Source organism: Ursus arctos, unplaced genomic scaffold (genome assembly GCF_023065955.2).
Source record: "Ursus arctos isolate Adak ecotype North America unplaced genomic scaffold, UrsArc2.0 scaffold_12, whole genome shotgun sequence".
NCBI classification, from domain to species: Eukaryota; Metazoa; Chordata; class Mammalia; order Carnivora; family Ursidae; genus Ursus; species Ursus arctos.
This window is the reverse complement of record NW_026622786.1, coordinates 21,308,990-21,335,444: the sequence shown is the minus strand read 5'-3', so window position 1 is coordinate 21,335,444 and position 26,455 is coordinate 21,308,990. Positions and strand designations below refer to the sequence as shown.

Here is a 26,455-nt window from a genome sequence, read left to right as displayed (position 1 = left end):
AGGAGTATTGGTATGAATTTTGGTGAAAAATTAAGTGTCTCTGTGAAGCTATGCCTTATTTTTTGTCACGGCATTTACTAACTCCTTCCACACTGTGCAACTATTTGTTTCTGGTCTGTCGAGCATCAGGAGTACAGGTACTTCGGGTATTCTTCCCTTTTGCTGAGAAGGGATCACAAACCCCTTATTATTTACACATTGAGCTACTTACATAGGCTTAGATACCGACGCTTTCACAATTAAATTATGGAGATATTGAATGGTGGTGCAAATAATTAGGAACATTAAAACTCTAAAAGCTTCTTGGGAAACAGAAGGTGGATGATGGAATTATTCTTAATTCCGAGGCACTTTAGGTGTATTCTGTCATTTTTATTTCTTCTTAATGCGTATGTATAACTAGACTCATAGCTCTTTATCCAGTGCGAGGAATCTACATGTCCTCCCTGCGATTTACTCTTGTAGGGGAGAAAAAACCTTTTCTTGACTCTCTTAGGGTCCCTGGCTAGGTCTGAAAATTTAACTGACAGAGATGGGTTAACAGGAGAAAAGCATACAGATTGATTTAATGTGAATTTTACATGACATGGGAGCCTTGATAAGGAAATGAAGACTAAAGGAACAGTTGGACCTGTGTGTTTTTACTGTAAGTTTGATGAAGGATAAATGTGGAGGAATGTGATAGGTTAAGGAGTATGAAGTAATATTAATAAACTGGGGGACACTTAGCAAGGCCTAGTTTGTTAGGATTCTTCTTGGCATCCTTTTATCTTCAGAGATAGGGATGCTCCTTTTCTCTGGGCATGGGGGGCATGGCACCTCTCACAGGAGGATTTTATGACCTGTTTCAGGAAAGAAAAGTAGGGTTGGAGGGAGGTCAGGGACCTTTTCTCAAACTCCTTAGATTAAAATATGCAACACACTAAGGTGCCATACATATTTTGGGATACATTGTCCAGGACCCCATCACACTCAGATATCCAGATACAAACTAATTCTCAGAGAAGTCTTCAAACCAAAATTACAATCATTATAAATGGTTTCTAGAGTAAAATCAGGCTTTAGATAAGTGAGTATAGTCTTCCATGGCTCTCCTTACCAGAATAGAAAACATAAGCACCACTTCATGGATGACAGCAGCTAGATGTTGTGACACAGGCAGGCAAGGAATAGAGGAACATAAATCATAGGAAGTCAACTGCATAAGAAATTTTCAAAAGTACATTTGGTATTTGTGTCATAAGAATATGGTAACTGTCCTTGCAAGTCTACCCAGATGAAAGAAGAAAACTGCAAATTTTAGAAAGGCCAATCATGAGCTGGTGCCCAAGGTATGTAAAATGGTAGATGATAGGAAAGGAATAGTGTGGGAAAAGGACAGCAGGGCTTAAAACGGACATTGAGGTAATGCCTCACTCCTGGTTTTCCCAGAGGTATTACAAATGAATGTATACCTTAACAGGAAGTACCCTGATTGTACAGTAACACGATAAGAGTAAATTTCTTTGTCTGCTGGCATCCCTAAAATCCTATCTACTCTTATGTGATCGTATTTATCTACTTTGGGGAAAAAAACTACAAGGAAAATTAAGGTGTTCTTAATTCTTAACAGGCAAGAAGAATGTAGAGTTGAAACAGAATTGCATGAAACAAAGTAACTATCTTTATTTTTCTTCTTAGAAATCAGTTTACAGGTACATAAACAATTATCATAAAATTTAAAGTATAAAATTATATATTTATATTTTATTTCATGACAACCTAACAAGACACTTTTCATCAAAATCATATCATATGTCTATCCCCAGAATGTGTATATATATACATATATATATATTTTTTAAGACTTTATTTATTCATTCAACAGAGAGAGAGACAGCCAGCGAGAGAGGGAACACAGGCAGGGGGAGTGGGAGAGGAAGAAGCAGGCTCCCAGTGGAGGAGCCTGATGTGGGGCTCGATCCCAGGACTCTGGGATCACGCCTGAGCTGAAGGCAGACCCTTAACGACTGAGTCACCCAGGCACCCCTGTATAGATATATTTTTGTATGTGTTATTTATTAGTTGCAGAATGCTGTTGAGTCTTATGGTCTTCCAGTTGATAACACACCCATATCTGCGGTGTTGTAGACAATTGTTATTAGTATATTAGTGTTTTTCATTAGTGTGTGTCATCGTTTCATTGTATGACTTACCTATGGCTTCTGTAACGAATGACTTAAAACAGCGCAAATGCATCCTCTTACGAACTGCAGGTGGGAGGTCTAAGCTCAGTTTTACTGGGTCAGAATCAAGATGCCAGCAGGGCCACACCCCCTCCAGAGGCTCCAGGGGACAATTTCACTCGTCTCTTCAGGCTTTTGAAGCTGTATCACTTGAATTCCTTGGCTCAGGTCCCTTCTTCCAGCACCAAGGCAAGCCAAATACCATCTCTGTCTGCCTCTGCTTCCTTCTGCCACCCTCTTCTTCCATTTACTTTGCTCACACGGTCTTTTCTGTACCAAATCTCTCTGTTCCCTCTCATAAGGACACGTATGACTGCATTTAGTGTTCAGCCAGCTAGTGCAGGATAACCTGGCATTCTGGAGATCCTTAACTTAATCACATCTGCCCTCTCCTTCTGTCGCGTAAGGTAACATTCTGGGTTGCAGGGACTAGGATCTCCATACGTTTGGGGACATCGTCCAACCTTCATACTGTTCAAGAAAGTTTAGATTAAGAATTATTAGCCAAGGATCAACCCAATAGTATATTAAGTTTGAGTCAGTCCTTCGATTCTTTTAACAGTGGCAATCTAATCAGTCTGAGATGATGAAAATTAACATTTTTCTTAAACTCAATGATGATCCTAAATCTGATTTATGTATTTTTTTAAAAGGTCCATTTATTTCAACTACCACTTACTTACGTATCCTGCAGTTAATGTCTTAAAGTGCTGGTGACTTGAACTGATCCATCTTTAGGAAAGAAAAAAAAAAGAGCTAATTAATAATTTTTCTACATTCTAGAAAGCAATGGAGCATCATAGTTATTTTCATTAACCAAGTGGTGAAATATACTGGAGAAAATATTACCAGCTTTCCTGGAGAAAATATTACCAGCTTTCCTTCCTTTCTCATTAAGAGGGTATTATTTAGGGTCTTCTTATTTTGCCTTTTAAAATTAAATCCCATTTTCAATTTGTGCAGGAAGAAGTGCTGCTAAAAAGATGCACATCTGCAAAGGTTTTAGGAAATATATGTGTTTTGCTGCACATTGCGTCAAGATGTTTAAGACTGATAAAAAAATAAATACGGTATTGGCTGAATCACCTAGGTTAGCACAATTGAATATTTTCAATTTGTAGAAAGATATTTGAGCACTTCATGCTGATTTAATACCTTTTAATGTAGCCATTGATGTTTTAATTAGTAATCTGGAAAGAAATTTACAAAATGAGTATGAAGTTATCTTAAATGTAAATCTAACTTCTATTAGCTACTTAATCCCCCACAATATGTGGCTATGTAAAGGAGAAATCTACATGCATAGGCTCAAGAAAGTTAAGCTTCCTGAAATACTGAGCCTTGTACAGTCTAGGTATTATATCTGTAATAATGGTTTGTATTGTGTTGAACATTGTGTAACAAAGTAAATTGCTGTGGTTTGCTATGGAAGATAGACAAACAATATCCTCTTTTTAATTTAAAAACAAACTTCCTTTGCCTCCAAGAGCTTATTAAAATCCCAATAGGGCAATTATAGCAAATCATCTTACCTAGTAAAGAATATACATACATTTTATTTCACAATATTATCTCTCCTCTTTGAAAGTAGCCTGAGAATGAATTGAATCATTTTGTCTCATTATCCGTTCTCTATTATAGAAAATTTGATATCTGGAGTCACAAGTTTTTTCTTGTTCAGCCTCCCTACCATATCTATAATATATGAATAGGTGGCAATAATATTTAATAAAAGTACAACATACCACAAATAATGAAAGACAGATACTTTCACACTTAAGTATCTAACGAAATTAAATTTGCCCTGAGGCTAGATAGTGCAGTGGAAAGAGTTATAGATTTCAGGTTTTAGTACTGACCTGTTCATTTACAAGTTGTTTCAACTTTGGGGAAACACTTGAAAATCCTCAAAAATATCTAGAAGGGCGAAGGCACACTTATGCTCATGTCAAGACTGTCCGTGCTGCAAGCACCAGTTATTAGAAGCAATTTGCATTTGCTTATTCATTTCTTTCTTTTCTTTTCTTCCTTTATTTATTTTATTTTTTTTTTAGAGAGATTGAAGGGGAGGGGCAGAGAATGAGAAATCCCAAGCAGCCTCCATGCCCAGCATGCGGAGTCCAATGTGGGCTGGATCTCACAACCATGAGATCATGACCGGAGCTGGAATCAAGAGTTGGATGCTTAACCAACTGAGCCACCCAGCACCCCCGCTCACTCATTTCTAGAACGTATTTTTTAATATTTATTAAGTTACTTCTATGAACCAAGCATTGTCCTTGGAACTGAGAATACCTCAGTGAGAAAAAATTACGGACGATGGTACCCGGAGCTCACGTTCTATCCTGTGTGTGAGAGGGTAGGGAAGAGAAAGCAGTAGATAAATAAAATAAATAAAGTCCTGGAATATTAGAAAGTAACAGCTATTATGGAGGAAAATCCAGAAGAGCATGGAGACAAGGAGAATGGGAAACCCAAGGGTGAGGGAGGAGTCCCGCAATATTTAAAAGGGGAAAGGGCAGGCCTTAAGGAAATAACATTTTTGTCAAGTCTTGTAGAAGGAAAGGAGTAACCCTTAGAGATATCTGGGGAAAGTGCATGCAATTGAAAGGATCTCAGGCAGACCATGTAGGAACAGAGTAAGAGGACAACAGAATTTAACCAGGTTAGAGTTACAAGAAAGCAAGGAAAGTACAGAAGAATTGAAGACAAGGGCAAGGGAGTGATGAGTATATTTGTGATTTCCTCTGGAATTTACCTTGGTAAAAGGGGCTTAAATAGATGTGGAGGCTGAAAGCACAGAAAATGTTGGTGGGATTCATGGATTGGCAGTCCCTGTGGGGTTGAAGGATTATCAGAATCTTGTGCCAGAAGCAGTTAGCTTATAAGAAAGGATATCACAGTCAGAGAAGGGGATAATCAATTTGAGTGCATGGAAGGATTATAGATTTGATAATGGCAAGTTCTAGGAGTACATTCAGTGAGTGACTGGCCGAGGTAGGTGTGAAGATGAGAAACAGGAAAAGAACATTAGAGAAAAGAAGTTCACGGAAACATGACACCAGGGTGTTTGTGGTATGCTGACTGTGGATACAGGCATCATTAGGCATTAAAGCAGGAGTAGTGGTGAAGAATTGTTAATAAGACAGGAGTTAAAACCTTGAATAAATGAAAGAGATGATGTGAGGTCTTTGAAGACAACTAAAAAGATAGGCAGCAGCTGTGTAGTCAAATCAGCAAAGACTCAGCACAGGGAGTATTTGTAGAAGAGAAAGGAACAGTTTGGAAGTGGAAACGTGAAACAAGAAAAACTCATACCTCATCTCAAGGCTCATGTTAAAGGAGAAAAAAATTGACCACAATTTAAAAAGGTTACAGGGGAAAAAAAGAGAAAAGGTTACAGGGGAATTAATGTTGTCAAGGAGAAATCAGATTTGGTCTTGTTGAGGGAAGTCAGGAAAACTTACAGAGAAGAGGGCAAGGATATAGGGCTTTCTACTGTTGTTTTAACTTGAAAAGGCACGAGGGGCTTCTAGAAACATGGAAGATGAGGACAGAATAAAAGATGAAAAGAATAAGGAGGAGATTAGAATGCAGGGTAAGAGATAGTATCCTAGAACTGTGTACCTCTTCTGGTTCGTGGCAGAATTAGGAATGAAAGAGATATTAAAATCATTTATGCCAATTTCAAGGTAGATGGTATTGGCAAAGCTCAGAGTGTTAGAGGTAGAGACAGATAGATAGGTGCCTGGGAAGTTCACTTCCAATGTAAGAATAAAAAACTGTGAACAGAATATGTAGGGCTCCAGTTAGTCTATTAGAGTTAGAGGTTTGAGGTTTAGAAAGAGATAGTCTAATCATACATACATACAGGGCCACCCGGTCATCAATAGTAATATACGGTGGAGACACCTCATAAAATATTAAATAGAAGTAACAGATTAGACATATGCATGGTATTATGAATAGCTACTAAAATTATTTAGAGAAAATAGTAAGAATAGAATAAATTATTAAATAATACTATTCATGTAACATGAAAACATATACCTACAAAGCAACAATGTAAAGAAGTAAACATAGGAAAAATTTGTTCATGACTTTGAGATAAGCAAAGAAATCTTAGCAATGACATGAGAAATATAAAATAAAATAATACATTAGGCTTCATCAAAATTGAAATTTCTACTTTTCAAAAAAACTGATAAGAAAACAAAAAGATAAGCCAATTTATTGGAAATACATACATGTGATACAGGACTTACATATAGACTAAATAATGAGCTATTATATCTCAATGAAAAACAAGTAATTTAAAAAATGACAAAAGACTTGAACAGAGATGTCACAAAAGAAGATATATAGGGGCGCCTGGGTGGCTCAGTAGTTTAAGTGTCTGCCTTTGGCTCAGGTCATGATCCCGGGGTCCTGGGATGGAGTCCCACATCGGGCTCCTGGCTCAGTGGGGAGTCTTCTTCTCTACCCTTCCCCTCTGCTTGTGATCTCTCTCTCTTTCTCTCACTCAAGTAAATAAATAAAATCTTTTTTCAAAAAAAAAAAAAAGATATATGAATAGCCAGTAAGTACATGATAGACGGTCAACATCAAAGTCATCAGGTGAATGCAAATTTTAAAAAAATATCAGCTATCATTGCACACTCACTAGAATGGCTATATTAAAAAACCTGAAATACCAATGTATGGGACCCTCATACATTGCTGCTGAGACTGTAATACGTTTCAACTACTTGATATTGTCTTAGAAAGTTAAAATACACTTATGATATGACACAAGAATTATACTCCTAGATATTTACCTAAAATAAATAAAAAGATACATACACAATAGAATTTCAGCATCAATGTTCATAGAACCTTTATTAATAATAATTACAATCTGGAAAGAAACTAAATGTCTAAGTGAATGGATAAACAAATTTTGGTCTATCCATACAATGGAATACAACTGAGCAATAAGTGACAACAAAAGCAAAACATAAAACAAAAGCCTATTGATACATACAACAAGATGAATGAATCTTAGAAGTATTATGTAAGTCAAAGGAAGCCAAATATAAGAGAATATACACAGAATGATTCCATTTATAAGATATTCTAGAATGGGCAAAACTAGTCTATAATGACAGGAAAATGGTTGTCCAGAGTAAGACATAGGCATATCTTGAAAAGGGCAAAAAAGAACATTCTGGAGTGATTGAAATATAGATATACAAATGGGAAAAATGTTTGCAACTCATATCAAAAGTACTAATCTTTCTAATGTATAAAATCCCACTAGAAGTTGTAAAGAAAAAGTCTAACAAGGCAAATGAAAAACGCATGAAGAAAATGAAGGAATGATTCACCAAAAAAAAAAAAAAAAGTGTGTGGTTGGCAGTGGGGTGGGATTAGAACTGGCTTTTAAACATTTACAAATTATTCATCCTCACTGATAATTAGAAAATGTATGTTTAAAGTATCTGGAGATGACACTGTTTAATTTATCAAATTGTCAAAAATCCAAGTTAGAAAACATTTTGTCTCAGAAGACTGTGGGTAGATAATCTCATGCATTGTTAGTGGGAGTGTAATTGGTATGTGGATTTTCTAGCACTTTGAAAATATCTATCAAAAATAGAACTGTAGACACCTTTTGAACTAGAAATTCTACTTCGGGGGCTTTTTCTTGGAGATATACTCACATATGTGCAAAATAATATGTGTAAGATTATTTTTAAACATTAGTTATTATTCTTATTACTATCATTACCAAAATTATAACATAATATAGGAAATTAGAACTCATTAATAGAGCACTGGTTATCTAAGTTTTGGTACATCTATGAAATATTCAAAGAAAATCAGAAAACCCTCATGCTGAATTGGAAAGCTCTCTACAATATACATTAATGTGAATAAGAGAAAACATATTACAATGTGTATAGTATCCCGTGTTGGATGAAAAGAAAATACTAGGAGGTGAAAGATAGAGGAATACTTTCACAGTAGAATTTTCTTATGCTTTTCATTTCTTGAGCCGGATATATGTTGACCTTTTTAAAAATTAAGTATAGTAATTTAAAATTGTAAACTAATTGTCAAAATCACTATTTTCAACTATCCAAATTAAGTACTTTTATAGGTGGACAAAGTAAGTTGTATTCATCTCACATCCTATTTCAGTAAAATATTTACATAATGTGTTTGATGATTCTTAAAGATTTTCTCACTTCCCCCATTTAACTAAGCTATGGGTGCTATGAATCCAATTTACATGTGTGTTTTGGTTTTTCATAGATTGCAAGAGTGTTTTTAGCAGAGATGACGTAATGTATATGGCCAATTTCACAAAAAATATTGTAAAGATTAGTACAGGAAAACAATTGGTGAAAAAGGTATAATTTTATTTCATTCTTGAATAATTGAGAAAAAAAGCAAAAAAAAAGTTATGTATACAGTATCATCCAAGACCAAAAAAACCATTAGGCAAATATTATTTCCTAATGTATGAAGACAGTTCTGCCTATATTGTTACTATTCCTTTTCCCTGTTGACAGATGGTCTTATTATTCTGAAATATTGTGGAAACAACAAGCTAAGACATTAGCAATCAGCTGAGAATATAAACAGGTTTCTTCTCATTGGTCTCAATCTGCACTTGAAAGCCAGTGTAGTGTGTTCCCCTTCAGTCCAACATTTTAATATTTGGGGTTTTAAATTCATCTCATGTGGTCGATGCTGGACAGGCCATTTGTAACAATAAAAGATTAGGGGGGAATTGTCACCAAGCAGGACTATATTTATATTTGAGCAATATTTTTGAACAAATTCAGTATTTCTTTAAAAATACTAACCGATTTAATGTTCGTCAGTCATCTTTGCTAAAGACTAATGTTTGTTTTGCGCAAGAAGTCATTAAAACTTATAAATTAATTGCCCATAACCTAAATTCATATTATGTCCCAGCTGGCGTGATAAACAGAATTTTCAAACAATTTTTTTTAACCTCGATAGTAGTAAGACTTACTAACCAAGTGTTATTGATTTAGAACAGGTCAGTGTTGCCAACTATAGCATGCTATCTATCACAGTGGGGAAGAATGATCTACAACCCAGCAGTCCCCAGCAATCAATGCAGAAGCTTATAAATTTACATCATTGGCTTCTAAAACACAATTAATTCGTGCATGTTTTCCTAGCAGCAATTAGCAGCAGGCAGGAGTTTTAATGAAATAAAGTTGTGATTCCCACAGGGACTATTTATAATGAACATAACAAAACAACAAGAGCTTCAAACTGTTTACATTAAGAATTGATTAATAACAAAGCCATTAAGCTACATACTAGGTTACATATTGTGCCAATTTCAGGGATACTGCTAATTAAGTAATCATAATCGTTTGCATGTGGCATATCTAATTAACTTTTTATATCTCTTTAAGTTTTTCCTTCAGGACCAACAGCATTCGAGTGGCATTAGCAAAAGGAACATTTAGGCCATTTCTTGGAATATTGTTTTCCAATAAAGTAGATTTCTATGAAAACACTTAGTTTAACCAGAGTAAGTGGCTTTTCATGACAATTATTTTGGGCTGCACCAAGTTTACTCTTGAGGGAATGAATTAACATTAGGTTAGGGTTAAATAGGATTTTAAAATGTTTCTGTATAAATTAAGTTTGGAAAGTAGTTTTCAAACTTCTGAAAAAGTTTAACACTAGAGCTGTAATGCCTAAAAGGAGTCTATTGATCTGTTTTTTATGTGTGTTATTTAAAGAATGCTATATATGTATCTGGGAGGATTCCTAAATATTGTTGATCGTGGTAGGTAAGGAAAGGCTTAAAAGACTTTTCTGCAGTATCTCATAGGAAATGATATCTCTGAACTAGTCCCACCTTCACAGAGGAAGAAAAATAAAGCAAAGCATATTTTATCTTTTATATAGTGGAATATTTCCCACATTTTATGATGTGTTTCTGCGTTTCTCTACAATAATAAGGCAATTTGCATTAAATCGTGCCGGTTGTGCCAAAAATAAAGTCACGACACAAGTAGTAAGAAATAAGTATCTAAAAGTATAGCTTGCTATTTTTAATTTTGTATTATATTTGCCTGTGATTTTCAACAAGAAAATTAATATTTATCATTTGATTTTACTTCCATATAGAAAACATTCAGTAGTGTTTGTCATATGCATTTTAGCATAAAATTAATATCAAAATTTGGTTTTTAAGTGATATTTGCAAGATTGAAGTATTTGTTTCTCCATGCTGAAAGTATAATAGGAAAAATTTTCATAAGCATATTGCTATTGCTTATACAGATTTATTTTTTACATTTCTTTTCCAGACATAAAATGTGCAATAAGTCAAGAAAAATCTGGGAAAAGTCATGAACATCAGAATTTCCACACGTACGACGATGTTTAGAATGTTAGTTGTAATGAGCCAAAGTCTAAATAATTAAGTACAAAAGGAGTAAATCATAGAACTGTTCATTATAAGTATGTTATTTCCCACCCAACCTTCTCATATCTTTAGACTCCTTTAAATTTTCAATGTATATGTAGTTTATGAAATTGTGATTTCTGGTTGGCCAGTTTCCATTAGATACACATTCAGCTACATAATTATTACATTTAAGAACAATTCTGCAAAAGAAATTAAACGCGGAGGACCTTTTAGATACGTTTTGGTACCAATTGCAATGCGTGTGCGGTGGGGAGGAGGTGGTTTCCCACACTGACAAGCAATTCTCAGACACCAGCGGGGTGTCCTACAATTGAACTCAATTCTGACACTATCTACCCTGTGAGAGCATCAGATTCCACAGATCAAACGTTTTGTCCTATAAATCCCTCCCCACCGCCACCCCAACTTTAGACAGCGGTCACAAGTCCAGGCTTTTTCCCGTACTTCTGACAAACTGGCTGTGAATCAGAGGTTCCCAAGACCCTCTCCTCCAGTTGCATTAATTTGCTAAAGCAGTTCATAGAACTAAGAGAACTGTTTTACTTACTAGATTACTGGTAAATGATTACTATAACTCAGAGGAAGCCGGATGTCAGAGATTTGTAGGGCAAGGCGTGGGGAAAGGGTGCAGAGCTCCCGTTCCCTCTCCACGTGCACTGATCTACCCAAATCTACGTGTGTTCACCAACCTGGAGGCTCTCCAAACCTTGTCCTTTTGGGTTTTTATGGAAGCTTCAATTCATAGGCATGACTAATTAAATTATTGACATTTGGTGACTGAGTCAACCTCCAGCCTTTCTCCCCTACCTGGAGGTTAAGGGGGTACTGAAGGTTCCAACCCTCTAATCACAGGATTGGTTCCAAGGGCAACCAGCCCCCCATCCTTAGGTTACCTAAGGGCTTCCCAAAAGTCACCTCATTAACATAAAAAAGGACTCTTATTCTCTTATCACAGGAAATTCCAAGGGCTTTAGGAGCTCTGTGCCAGGAACAGTGGAAGACTGAATATATATTTCTTATTATAAATCACAATACCACAACTTTTATTATAATTATGCATGGTATTCTGGGTGCTAAATCATACTTCCATCAAGTCAAAAGAAAGCAGCAATAGACCGTTAGTAAAATGCCTATATTTACAATAGTTTGGGAGGTGAGTGGATACGATAATTAATTTTAAACTTCTTCCTGACTTTATGATAAACCATGTTCCTACACAAACTCCAGAATGGAGAGTTTAGGTTAGGGAAAAAACAAAATAAAACAAAACATAAAAAAATATAACTTCATAACTTTATAGAAACTAGCGACTGTTGGGATTATGTATTGAAGGGGAGCAAAGTATACCACTTTGACATATTGATTATTTTGGATTAAAGTTACTTAAGAAACATCCAGTGCAAGGAGGTCACTCTGACCCCCAGTATGTCCCTCTGAAAGCAGGAAATAAATCTCTCATGTGAAAGGTACCCTCCCTGTACCAGAAAGGTAGAAGGCATACTTATCACCAGAGAGAGGAAATTTAGGGCCTGGAAGATTGTATAAACAAAGCTTGTTACTTTCTCACTAATTTACTACCCCAAACCCACACTTCTTTATCTTGTTAATTCTTCACAAATTTATCATTTCTTTGCCCAAAAGATATAAAAGCTGCCTGCTTTGGTCATTTTTTCCAGTCTCATATTTTTACGGGCTCCTGTACATAGGAAATTAAATTTGTTTTTCTCCTGTTAATGTCTTATGTCAATTTAATTAATAGACCAGCCAAGGAACATAAGAGGGAAGAAAGAAAAAAAGTTTTCCTCCCCTACAGTATATTATTAGACTTATGGCAAGCATTAAGACTATATTGCACAACTGCATTTTCAGGAAATAGCCAATTGTAATTTATTAGCGTGGAAGCAGGTTGGGAGAGGTCTACATTTCTGTCATTACAGAAAAAGTATTTGGAAGGCCACATTGTTATTGTTTTGTTTTGTGTAGAAATAATTGGAAGATTATATACTTTACAAAGACATATTTCTTAGATTTTGGGTGTGCCTTATTTATGGAATAAGCGTATTTCTTAAAATTTGCATATGAAACAATTGAGCATTTTGTCACTTAAAACTTACTTCGGGTATTCCAGAAGATATTACTATTTACATAAACCTTACTTTATAAATTGGTAATATTTATACACTTATCTTATATTGAATCTCCATCCCATTTTTTATAGCTCATTTCTCAATGTGCCTTCAGCTCTTGAAGTCAAACACAAAGTATGCGGACTTTTTCCGTAACCTAGTTATAAACTTGTGAGTAATAATTTGGGCATCTTGTAGCACTCCCTATTATATCTCTGAGCCATTTCAATCAGCCCTACCTGCTGACGACCCCCAGGTCAGATCTCCAAATTCCATCTCCCCATAATATGCAAACCTCTATTTCCAGCTGGCTTCTATATATCTTCTTCGAGATATCTTGAAGCAACCTCACATGTAACAAAACCAATATTAAACTCATTTTATCATCCACACACCTCTTCTTGCTCTTCTCTCACATATTCTCTTTCTCTCTGTTTCCATCAACACCGACGGTCTACTGTATGGTAATTTCTTCCCATCTGAATGATAGCAACAACCTTCTGTCCCACTGTTCTGGTCCATCCATTATTGCCAACAAAATTGTGTTCTTGTCCCCTGCATCCATTAGCCACATTAGACACATTCTCAATCCTAACCAAGCTTCTGTGTCTTTAAGCAAAGATTTTGAGTAACCAATCCCTCCTGCCTTCCAGGAAATATTACCATTTAAGATTCAACTCATTTTTCAAAAAAAAAAAAAAAAGATTCAACTCATTTTTCATTTTTCATATCAGTACAGCATTTCCTAAAAGGGGGCTAAATTAATCACCTACTCCATGGTGTTCTTAGAGAATTTAACATATATCACCTGTATAATACTGAGTGTCTGTTAGGTAGTAAGGGCTCAAAAATGGTAGCTGTTTTATGAATTTTAATAAAATGATCTTTGCATATATTTGTCTCTTAACCTCCTGAGGGCATAAACTTTATTCGGCTATTTATTTTATTACAACTCCAAGCCCACCACTTGGCATTTAGTGGGAGACATTGTGCATCTACTTTCAATGAATATTACCCTGACCAGGGCTGTAATTTAGAGGTAAAAGTGCTAGTCACAATTATTACCAGTAAGAACATACTTTCTCATAGTAATTAGAAAATATTGGTTGATGTGTTTTAATAATATTATTACTATTAAATAGGAGACATATAATTCTGAAAGCTTTAAGTCGTGACTGAACATATGGATTTTTTAATCTATACGGAGGGATATTAATAAAATATTTTAGAGTGCAAGAGTTCACACACAAAGTAAAAGAATAATTTCCCATCTCTGAATTAAATACAATGAATTATCTTTTAACAATTAGTCATTTTCCTCCCAGATATGTCTGCAAAAATTATATTACTTTTGAGACCTCAACAATTCTGCTTTCAACAAAATATGCTTATAGCTTCTATAGAAGTATTAGAACAAAACATATTTAAATGGTTTTTACAGCATTGCCCTTGGTTACGTCTTTTATCTAGGATATCTGATTTTATTATGTAGGCCTGTGGCTGAACTGTAAATTATTTTTGTTCTCCTGCGAGAGGATCTCACCATTCTGTCAATGATTCAGTTCTGTGTGCAGACTAAGAGGGAAATAGGATATAATGAAATACCCTTAGAGAAAAATTATAGGTATACTGTAGGTCCGCAGTTGTTCAATATTCTACAGATACAGCACTGTGAAAGACATTATCCCAGTCCTTTAGGTGTGAATAGCATTCCATGGGTGAGGGAATACACGTGAAAATGAGAAATGTTCTTATTAATGGTATAACCATTAAATCTTAAACTGGTTCCAACACACAACAGTATTTGACTAGATGTTGACGTGTGTTGAGGAGAACTACTTATTATGAAATACAGAGAATCAGAATGTAATGGCTCCTGGAAATAGCTTTAATTCCATGATTTCAGTTCATTCACTCTGCAATGTATTTAGGTCAACAGGAGTTACTTATATGTGACTGAAGAGTGGGGGAAAAGTGTTAGGATATCCTCTCTGTGTTCTAGGAGGATGCCGTATTTTTCATTGAGGACACATTAATTCACTGATTACAAAATTATAACCAGTCAACATAATCATCATCTTCATCATCATTAGAGCACATTTATTCCATGTTGCTGTTGCTGTTCTGGGCATTGTACAAATTAGGTTAAAAGTCAACTTATAAGTTGTTTACACATGTATATTTTAAATCATCTGTTGGTCGATAGATATCCGGTGGCTATTTATTTATCTATATATCCACCTCTCTATATTTTCATTTTTTGTTGAAGCTATCTATGCCCAGGTATTTCAAGATAGCAAGAATTGTATAAATCTAAAGAGATTCACACATAAAATTTTTAATTGCGTGCTCTGAAGAACATAGGCTGAAATTATTACTGTATAAGTAATAAGGTTTGCAAACTCACTTTTACGATAGTCTATGTTCAGTTTACATTATGGACTACAAAGAAGATTAGAGCAGCACTGAACAATAAGGAAGCTACTAGTCACGTGGCTATTTAGCACTTGAAATTGGCTAGTGTGATTTATAACAGGCTATCAGTGTAAAATGTACACTGGATTTTATAGATTTAGTATGAAAAATAGAATATAATATGTGCCATGAATCATTTTTTATATTAATTACATATTGGAAAGATAATATTTTTGCTAAATGGTTAAAATAGATAATTATTAGAAGTAATTTTGTTTCTTTTTACTTATTTTGACCACTAGAAAATTTAGGAGTCTGCCTGTAGTTCACATTACATTTATATTGAACGGCACTGGGATAGAATGTTTGAAATTCATGTAGCTAGGGTCAGGTAAGTTTCAAAGAAAAATGGAGGAGATTTAGTAAAAGATATATTAAATTAATTTTGTTATCTTCTAAATGACATCCACTGTGTGAAAACTACCTTAAGATTAGGCTTAAGGGAGCTGTTCTGATACTGTTATTTGTGATAAAATAAAAGTGACGGGCACATTTCCCCTGTGTACTGGGGAAATGTGCCCATCACTTCTGGAGTTCAAATAAAGCCACATATCCAGGTTGTGGAATTCTCCCCTGTGCTGAAATGCTGCTTATGTTTACTTGAGTCCAAAACTTATTTGGAAAGCTGAGCTTCTAGATAAATAAGCACTCTTTATGACCAAATGATCTTGATAAATTGAGTCTAGAATTCATTAATATTCTACCTTTAAAGGATGCCAGGAAATAAGATATCGATGAGGAACAGATGAATAGCAAGCTCTGTTATCTTTATTTTTCACACATTCCTTATTTCTAGCCTGTTTTCCCGTATCTGTTTATATATGTGGTTGTAATGAGAATTTATGACATATGAAGTTTTCTGTTTCTAATTTTCAAGACATATATATACACCATATATTTTCATATCCAGATTTAAGACATATAGTACGTATTGCATTCTTTGTTACTTGTGGCAGAATGGTATTAGTCATACTAATTTATTGTGATATTCTAGATGGCATTTTTTATATGTCATCTTTGTCATATTTTGATTTCTCACTTAAAAAATCAAAAATAAATAATAAAACAAAATTCTACATAACACAGAATTCTAAAAATACTTCTTAAAGCATTTATCATATTTTATCTGCCTGAATACAATACCATATCTAATCAAACATAATGTGTCTAAATACCTATTAAAGATTGTAAACTGGGAAAATATTCATTACTATTAATTATTAAGGGTATGATTGTTATTAGCAAAATGACTATCTACAAGTTATGAATTATGAGTTAAAAAAAACATTTGGCCTAAATAGAACTTACCAAATTAGCCAGTTTTAACTACTGGAGCATATCATACTGTTTTGTCCCAGCCAAGCAGATGCAAAAAGAAATATCACAAGACATTTCAAGGGAAAGAGATTATAGTGATCTGCCCCATCTAGGGAAGATCCTATATGAAAATTATAAAGTAAAGGTGTCTTATTTAAACCTTTTTTGACCCCTTATAGCAAATCTCCAGCCAAGGGAGGGGTTCCCAGCTCTGGCTGCACATTACAACCTACTGAGAAAGACGTGATCACATAAGTCTACTTGGCCCAACTGAGATGGATTCAATCAATATCTGGTCTGGAAGAAGGACACACCTTTATGTTGTTTAAAAGTTCCCCAGGTTGTTCTAGTGTGGACCAGTTAGAGAACCTCTAATCAAAGACAACCAGAAACCCCATATTCCCTGTTTTCCACCATTCTGTTACTGAAGCCTGAACCCCCTACATTTCAAATGAAGCTAATACTCTACACCTTGCCCTGCTGATTTCTCACTGCTAAATGTCACTACTAATTTGTATTATATTTTCAAAGCCTCATTAGGTTACTGGCCTGCTAATTACACATCCCAATTCCTAATAAAACAGTAATAATTGAAAATAATGTGTGCTACTTTTCTAATTAATGAATTGACTTTTTAACCTAGTATTTAGCATATCCTAAGGCATTAATGGATAAATAAAATATGAATTTTACCCATTCTCACACACCTATATAGAAATACTTTAACTCTGGCGGGACATTCAACTTTCCTTAAGTAGTTCTACATAAGGACGATTTTAATGGGAGCTCACTGTCCTGCTCCCATTATTAACACAAAACCACAGAGAAAGGAAGGCGATTGCAGGATGAATAAGAAGTGAGAATATTTAAGGAACATATCATGAGAGGTAAGTACGTTGAGGATTCAGGTAATGTAATATGGGAATCTGTGCTTGTCCTTATGAGTATTTTCAAACTATGTTAGCTGCTTAATTTAAAACCATTTTGATTGCCTAGTTCATGAATAGCATGGTGGTAGATAAAATTAGATAAAATGCAAACTTTTCCCTTAAAGAGTATAGAATCTTTGTAAGAAAACATGAAAATTTTAAATAAGTATATAAATTTATAAGACAGCAGTGCTAGAAAAGTCAAAATGTACCATATAATCAAAATTCAAATAAATATTATTCAATTCATTACTGGATAGAATTATTTAATCATGAAAGGGATTGTCTTTGAATTTGGACAGAAGCATAGAAAGTGTCACTCATTTAAAAAAACAAAAACTCATACAAATAAATGAAATTAATCCTATTTTTAGGATTTTATCATAGTTATTCTATCATTAAAGTGGAACTGTATGATGCTACTTGAACAATCATTAGAAAGACTACATTTTAAAATTTAACTAAGGCGTTTTAAAATTTAACTAATGCATGTTAGGAAGAGTAGATATTTAAGGGAATCAATGATGGTTGATGTAATGACAACGGTTTTTGCTCACTGCTAAGAATGATTGAAAAAGAAAGTATGGATATAATTATTTAATAGGGTGTTTCCTCCAGTGTTAAGGAAGGAGGCCTTTAGTGGTAATCATTGCAATTAAATGAGAATAGAACCAAGTTTAGAGATACCCACGACTAAAATTTTTTTAGGAAGTGAAATGATGTGATTAAGTAAGTGGGCAAAAAGTTATAGTCCCTGGTTTCAAATACTGGGTCAATCATTTATTATTATTATTGTTCTTTTTAGAAAAGGAGGGAGGAGGGCAGAGGGTGAGGGAGAGAGAGAATCTTAAGCAGACTCCCTGCTGGTTCGGAGCCTGGTAAAGTGCTGGATCTCATGACCCTAAGATCATGACCTGAGCCAAAATCAAGAGTTGGTGGCTCAACCAACTAAGCCACCAGGCATCCCCAATCATTTATTGTTATTTGACCTTGAGCAAGGTTCTGTTCTGTGCCTCATGCTGTTTGGCCATAAAGTTGGGATTGTGTTTATCTTTACCTCGCTGGTTTGTATTTAGGAGAGAGGAGTTTAAATGACTTAGTGTAATTAAATTCCTTAAAAAGCACGTGGGACACATAATACATAGATATTAACTATTATTACTAAATAAATATGCAAATCTACATACATTCCTAGTTTATCTACAGTTATATCTATACACATGCAGTCATGGTGTCAATTGCCAATCCCTTACTCCCAAGAATTTATAAGGTTTTACTGTTCAGAATGTCCCAGACCTTTTTCCCCTGGCCTGTAATAAGACATTGCAGTATTCTGTAAACTCAGTTTGAATCACTGTGCTTTGTCCCATTGTATTGATCTGATATTTTCTACTGATTTGTATCATAATGTCCATATCTCTCTGGATGACCTCCGTGTCAATCTTTGAAAGTCTTGTCTCTATAACTTATTCGATGTCTAATCCATGAAGTTAAGTGTTGATTGCTGGTATTTTTCTATCTACTCTATATTAATCCTTCAAAATACGCAGTTGGATAAGTATGCTTTCGTTTTGTAGATGAGGAACCTTGGCCTTAAATGTTAAGTAATTAACTCCAAATCACCCAGTTCATTAAATGTCTGAGTCAGAATTCAAACTCAGACAGAACTGTTTATGTTCTCATCAACCAAAGTTTATGTCCTATTGCCCTGGCCTCACCAGGTTTCCTCTTGGTACTCTAATTTCTTTTTTTAAAGATTTTATTTATTTATTTATTCATTTATTTAGAGTAAGAGTGAGTGGGGGGGGGGGCAGAGGGAGAGAGAGAATCTGAAGCAGACACCCCACTGAGCACGAATCTTGACCCCCGGGACTCGATCTCATGACCGTGAGATCATGACCTGAGCCACAATCCAAGAGTCAGATGCTTAACCAAATGAGCCACCCAGGCACCCCTTGGTGCTTTAATTTCTAACCACATTTCTTAGCCTACTCTCTTTCTCAGTCAGATCACTGGCCCATAACTTTCACATTTAATTTCAAGTATGAATTGATGTAAAAGTTTTAGCTAGACAAACGTACAGATTGGCTTACAACAATATTTTATTTCATTTAGAAATGCTACTGTCTTATTATTTATCTATAACATGATATGGATCATGGGGTATAGTTTCTGTCTAGCAATTTAGGGAATAAGAATTGTTCATAGAGAACTTACAAGGGCTTCTGAGAAAATCACTTTAAGAGATGTTTAGAGCAAGAAAAGATTACCTGTTCTACTGAGATATATGAGTGTGTGTGGACTTATTTTCAAATTATTATTGTCATTTTCCATCTGCTTTAAAAGAAACATTATAATGATTCAGGCCAAAAACTCTGAGACCAGCCTGCCTGGCTAGGTTCATCCTGGAGAGTCGCCGATTATGTGATTGCCAAGCATGAATATCCAGCTACCAATCTCAGGTGAGGATTCCCACCTCATGGAGACACCAAGGATCCTAACACAGCCACCAGACGTAGGAGCTTGCAGACTGGCCCACTGCATCTTATATTTGTTTGAAGCACTGAGGAGGACTCAACACACAAAACACTGGTTGAAATATTTTACTCACAGAAAGGAGAAGAGACACAGCACAGATGAAGATCAGTGTTTATTAGTGTGCAGTGATCTGCCATGGCTACGAGGTCTCTCCCAATGCATGCGCCCCTCTCAGGCTGCAGGGGAAGACTGTGTTCCCTTCCATCTAGGGACAGATATACTGGTGGCACTGCCCAGGTGACATATGACACTCAAGTAATACAAGGAAGTTTACTGGGTGTCTAGAACAGAGAACATTTTCTCCTAATAAGGAATAAGAATCTGGGCCAACAATAGCTCAGAACCTGGCTTTCATATTGGCCAGGCCCAGTGCACTGATTGAGCAAGCCCAGAGAAAGGCAACAGGTCATGCAATGGCTGCTTCCCCAGCAGTGATTATGGACAAATCACTTAAACTCCATATGGCAAATTGGGGGTCATGATAATATCACCCTCATAAAGTGTTGGAAGGATTAGATAAGTTAATTTATGAAAAATGCCTAGAACAGGGCCTGGCACATACTGAGCACTCTATTAAGTAGTAGCAATAGTTGTCCAGCTGTGACAGTTTTAAAATATGACTATTATTCGATGCCCCTCACTGAGTGCGGTGCCTAAGCTCCATTCCCCTTGTATCTAGGTGGGCTTGTGACTGCTTCAGTCAATAGAATATTTCTGAAATGACACTATGTGATGTCCTAAATGAGATGGTAAGTGACCATGCAGCCTCTGTTTTCTTTATGGGAACACTCACTCCTGGAGATCCATAAAAAAGTCTCTCTAGATTGAGAATGCCATGCTGAAGAAGTCCCGCCGAAAGACCAGGTAAACATGCCCGGACACTACAGACAGCAAGAGAGTGGTGCTCAGTGCACCCCCTGGTGTTCAAGTCTTCCCGAGGAAGCCCCAGATATGAACCAAAGACGATCCACCCTCCCCTGCCCTATCTAAATTCCTGACTCACAGAATTTACAAGCATAATAAAATTATTGTTTTCTACCACTCGATTTTAGATAGTTTGTTACACAGCAAAAGACAACCAGAATATTAGCCTATTTATTTTTGTAGCATATATTAGAATTATCAACACAGGTTTTGCCTTGCGGTTGGGAATATTATTTTGCCTTTATTACCACTGTTCTCCCGATGGTTCCCTTCTAACTCAAGCCAGTTGAATCCAACTCAATTCGAACCAATAACCTGAGTTCTTGTTTTTTGCACTCTGATTATTGAACGTTTTAATTAAAAAAATTATAAAATAATTACAATTGGATAGTTGCCAAGCTTTCTACAACTCCTTCAGTGCTACTTATATTCCTTCTTACATGAGGCAAGTCAACCATTTCTTCTTATGTCTTTTTCTCCCTCTTGCTATTCTCCTAGACCAAATTCATCTGCCAACTTCCTATTACTCTGCACCTTCTGACCTTAGATGACCTTGGCTCCTATTTCACGGGAAAAATCATGGTAGGGACCCTACCCCTATCTTTCTCTCTGCCATCTCCTGAAAAGTGATGGTCATCTATAGCTAACCAGTCTTCCTTCTATCTTCCCTCCTTCACTTTTCTTTCCTCCTCCTCTCTTAATCCTAATTTAGTGAAAACGTGGTGGTCTCCCTCCCATCTAAGGCTAATTCCAATGCCTAAAATTTGCATCATACCTTTTCTTGTTGCCTTGGGGCACTTGCTCCAGTAATGATCTATTCTCTCACCAATATTTTCAAATTTTATCTTCTAAATCTTTTTTGTATGCTGATGTCGTCATGTTTAAGTGCCTTCCATTCAGGCAAAAGAAATTCTATGCTGATGTTGATGAGTGAATCTTTTCTAGTGCATACATGCTATACATAATAGAAAATATAATAGGGGTAATTTGATAATTGGTTTAATAGAGTTGTTCAAAAGTTTTTTTTTGTTTTTTTTTTTTTTAAAGATTTTATTTATTTATTCGACAGAGATAGAGACAGCCAGCGAGAGGGAACACAAGCAGGGGGAGTGGGAGAGGAAGAAGCAGGCTCATAGCGGAGGAGCCTGATGTGGGGCTCGATCCCATAACGCCGGGATCACGCCCTGAGCCGAAGGCAGACGCTTAACCGCTGTGCCACCCAGGCGCCCCTAAAAGTTTTAATGTGATATTAGATTTTACATTTTACTTTATTGTTAGTCATCTTTATTAGAAAAACCAGCTTATTTTTACTATTTTTATATATTCATCTCAGAAATTATGTAATGCAATTGAGCTTACTTTTCAAATAACAGCGGTAAATCTGAAGGAAGTATTCAGGTGAGCTGGAAAAAGATTATTATTAGTCAACTTTCAACTTCAGAGGGATAGTTAAGGACTATTCTACTGGCTCATCAAATTTTCTGTTAATTTCCAAAGCTGTGCACTTTAGCAAGACTTTCAAATCACAAAAATTGTGTATGGAGTATGTTCTCAAACAATCTCCATAAAACTCCAGGTCCAAAATAAGATCAAGATATCAGAGTAGAAAAAATAATGCTGTGGTGTTTTCTGTTGCCTGCTGATGTGATTTATTTTAAATTAAATTGGGTTAAGTATGTAACTCAAGTGTTATAGTTAAGAAAATAACATAATTTTAACACTCATATCACTACTGCATTGTTAGTTTAAGGGTGCTTTTTCAGAATGGAACAGGAAGGTAATTGATCATGGTTTGTTAGGGAATAACAATATACTATCAACAATATTAACAATATATTTGCCTTTTTAGGTAAATTTGATATGTAGGCAAGTGAGAAATAACTTTCTTAATAACGAATTCAAGATATATTTGTTTTAATTTATTCACAAGATATTTATTCAGTAAATGTTTGTTGGATTTTGCCAGCCACTTTAAGTTCTAGGCACCAGGAATACAATGAAAAAAAAAAAAACCACAGAAATTTTATTCTCCATTACTTCAACCTCTTTGGACAATATATGAATGCAGAAAGTAAATTGGATATCTCAGAACAGCATCGTTTTTAAATTTAGTAACCAAATTTCATTACACAGACTTCTGGGTTTAGCTCAGACATATAGAGAGCTAGCGTGTCATTGTCACCCCTACAACAAGAGAAAAAAGTTGAACAGACTGCAAATTAGATTTTTCTTGAACTCTAGAGAGAACTGGAGTGGCAAGGAAAAGAACTCACCGAATATCTGGAGGAAAAGAAGCATAAGCAGGGAGAAACAGGACACAGCCATTTGTTTACCTGGGTTAGATGCCACCAAATGCCATATAAGTCAGTGAAAATATTAAGGTAGGCAGCTTTAATTAATTGCAAAAGGCTGAGGAAGGTTAGTGTGAGACTATAAAGCCCCTGAGGACCACAGACAGAGCATAGTGGTGTCCCTTCTGCAGAGTATCTTCTCTAGGAACCCCACAAGGTGCTGGGAGTGTCAGGAGTGTCAGGGAGAAATCCTAATAATGCAAAAAACAAAAAACAAAAAAAGATAAAAACTTCCCTCATGGTTCTTCCTGGGGTTGCAGAATGATAACCACTGCCGAAACTCCACCCAGACCTGTCTCCCTCATGAAATAAAAGTTTTTTTCTGCATGGGATTTCGCGGGTAGGAAGACAGACAAATTTGTAGATCAGACACAGAGATGGAAATTCATTGCAGTTCAAGGTGAGAATTGGTGGCTGCCACCTGTTCCCAACCCAGATGCATCCCCCCATCTCATCTAAGGAACAAAATCCTTAATCTGTAGGAGTGAGGGCCTCAAAACTGTAAACTAACAGTACTCGTGGAAAAGCACTGCAGTTAAGGAGGGAAACAAGGAATTAAAAAAAAAAAAAAAAGCTTTCTTCTTGGAGAAGGAGCGCTAGGGAATGCGCCAGCCCTAGCTTTGCATCTGGAGAAGAGACAGTATACTTACAAAGGGCACATGGCTGAGATCAAGGCTCACAGTGCCTACTTAAGACTGAGGCTTATCAGAGCATCGAACACCCCACCCCAACTGCCTACCGACAAGCTAACATGCGTCTAGTAAAACTAATAGTGGAAGGCATCTGGGAGAACTGCAAGACACGGGCTTTCTCTAGGGGGAACTGCAAAGGAAAACTCAGAGCTAAGCGGAGAGACAAACAAAAGATATTGCCAGAGGCATCATCTGCAGCATGTGATGCACTGAGAACACCCCAAACAACAGCAAACCCAGCCCTACTACACGGCCAAGTGAGGCTCATCCCAGGAATGCAAGGTTTGTTCAATATTGAAAAAAATGTATGTTATCAGATTAACAGACGGACTATATAAGAATAGAAAACATTTTGTCAACAGATGAAGGATAAAAGTATTTGGCAAGATCAGATATTTGTCCCTGATAAAAACATTCCACGAACTAGGAGCAGGATACTTCCTTAGTCCAATAAAGAACATTGACAAATCCTACAGCTGACTTCATATTTGATGAGACACTACTTTCTGCCTAAGATCAGGAATAAGGCAAGGATGTCTCCTTTCCCTACTCATATTCAACGTTATGTTGATGTGCTAGTGAGAAAGATTTGCAATAAGGCAAAAAGGAAAAGGAAAATAAGGGGTATATAGATTAGAAAAAGAGGAGAAATAAAACAAAAGATATGATTGTCTATACAGATAATTACAAAGAATCTAAAAAAAAAGGCTCCTAAAGCTTTAAATATGTGCAAATCATTTTATGTCAGTATTTTTTGTCAATAACGCTTTTAAAAGCTTTAAAAAAATTGCAAGCTAATGAAGCATATTAATTTGCTCTATGGAGTTGACAATGACTCCCTAAATATTAAAATATACCTCTTAAATATTAGACTGTGGTTCATATCCCCAAGGAGCAGGAAGTCCTGTCCTTCTGGCCAATGTCATCAGATACTTCCCCACCCAGGCTCTCAACTTTGCCTTCAAGAATAAATACAAGCTCTTCCTGGCTTGTGTGGACAAGAGAATCCAGTTTTGACACTACTTTATAGGAATCTGGCATTAGGTGGCGCCACTGGGGCCGCATCCTTGTGTTTTGTGTATCCTCTTGGTTCTGCCCATACACATCTAGCAGCTGACGTGGACAGATCTGCAGCTGAAAGGAAAGTCAGAGGCCTTGGTGACTGCCTGGCTAAGATGTACAAACCTGATAAGATGAAGGGCCTGTACCCGGCGTTAATGTGTCTGTGCAAGGTATTATCATCAACCCCGCTGCCTCCTTGGGTATCTATGACACTGTGAAGGGAAGGGAATGCTTCCAGATCCCAAGAACGCTCACAGCTTCATCAGCTGGATGATTGCCCAATCCATCACAGCAGTTGCTGGGTTGACTTCCTATTCATTTGACACTGTCCGCGTCGGTATGATGACGCGGAATGCAAAGGAACTGACGTCATGTACACAGGCATGCTTGACCGCTGGGGGAAGACTGCTCGCGACGAAGGAGCCGAAGCTTTTTTCAAGGGCACATGGTGCAATGTTCTCAGAGGCATGGGACGTGCTTTTGTACTTGTCTTGTGATGAAATCAAGTAGTTCAGGTGAGTTATTTCCTAGCTTTTCCCCCCTGTGAACAGGCATGTATTTTAGAACATACTTAGAGCGTTTTTGAGAGACTGGTTTCTATTTATCAGTGGCAACTATTTACTGGTTCAAGATGGGAAGCAATAATACTCATCTGATCAGTTTTCTCTTAAAGTCATTTCCGTGATGATGAGGCTCAATTAAATTTTTTATTTCAGTCACTCCTGTTAAATAAATTTGAAGAAATAAAAAATACCTGAAATAAAAATGCCTCTTAGAAACAACTTTTATTTTTTTCATAAAGAATATTGATCCATTTTTTTTCAAACAAATGATAGATTCCAAAATTCTTTGTACTTAATTCATTAAAATTGTATGACTGGTTTCTAGGAATACACTTATCTTCTTATTTTCTATTGAGAGGGTCTGGTCTCACCCCATGAAAGCAAACATTTAAAATGGAGAGTTCTTAACTGCATTTCAATTATTTTTCACATAATTTTATTTCAATAGAGTCTTTTTTTTAAGAATGGCTCAATTTTTCTTTTTAATTTCTCAGAATATCACTGATTTCAGTAATTTCATATTCATTTATAAACAGTTTTTTCTTTGGATTTATTTTATGATTACATTACTTGCGTACCACCTGTTATAATTGTTTCACTATGATTTGTCCCTTTTCCATTAAGTACTGGGAATAACTTTGTTTTTAGTGCTCTAACCTTTAGCAAAACCTTCCATCGTAATTCACTAGGGATAAGAAATAAAGAAATCAGCTCTACATTGGAATACCCAAATTAATTAAATGGACATCAGTAGGATTGCTTTAGAGCATGTGTCCCACATTA

General features: G+C 35.9%; 1 pseudogene; it reads left to right on the top strand.

Annotated features, from left to right (window-relative positions):
- The first annotated feature begins 24,106 nt into the window (after positions 1–24,106).
- LOC113254298 (ADP/ATP translocase 2-like) lies at positions 24,107–25,606 on the top strand (annotated as a pseudogene).
- The last annotated feature ends 849 nt before the right edge of the window (positions 25,607–26,455 follow it).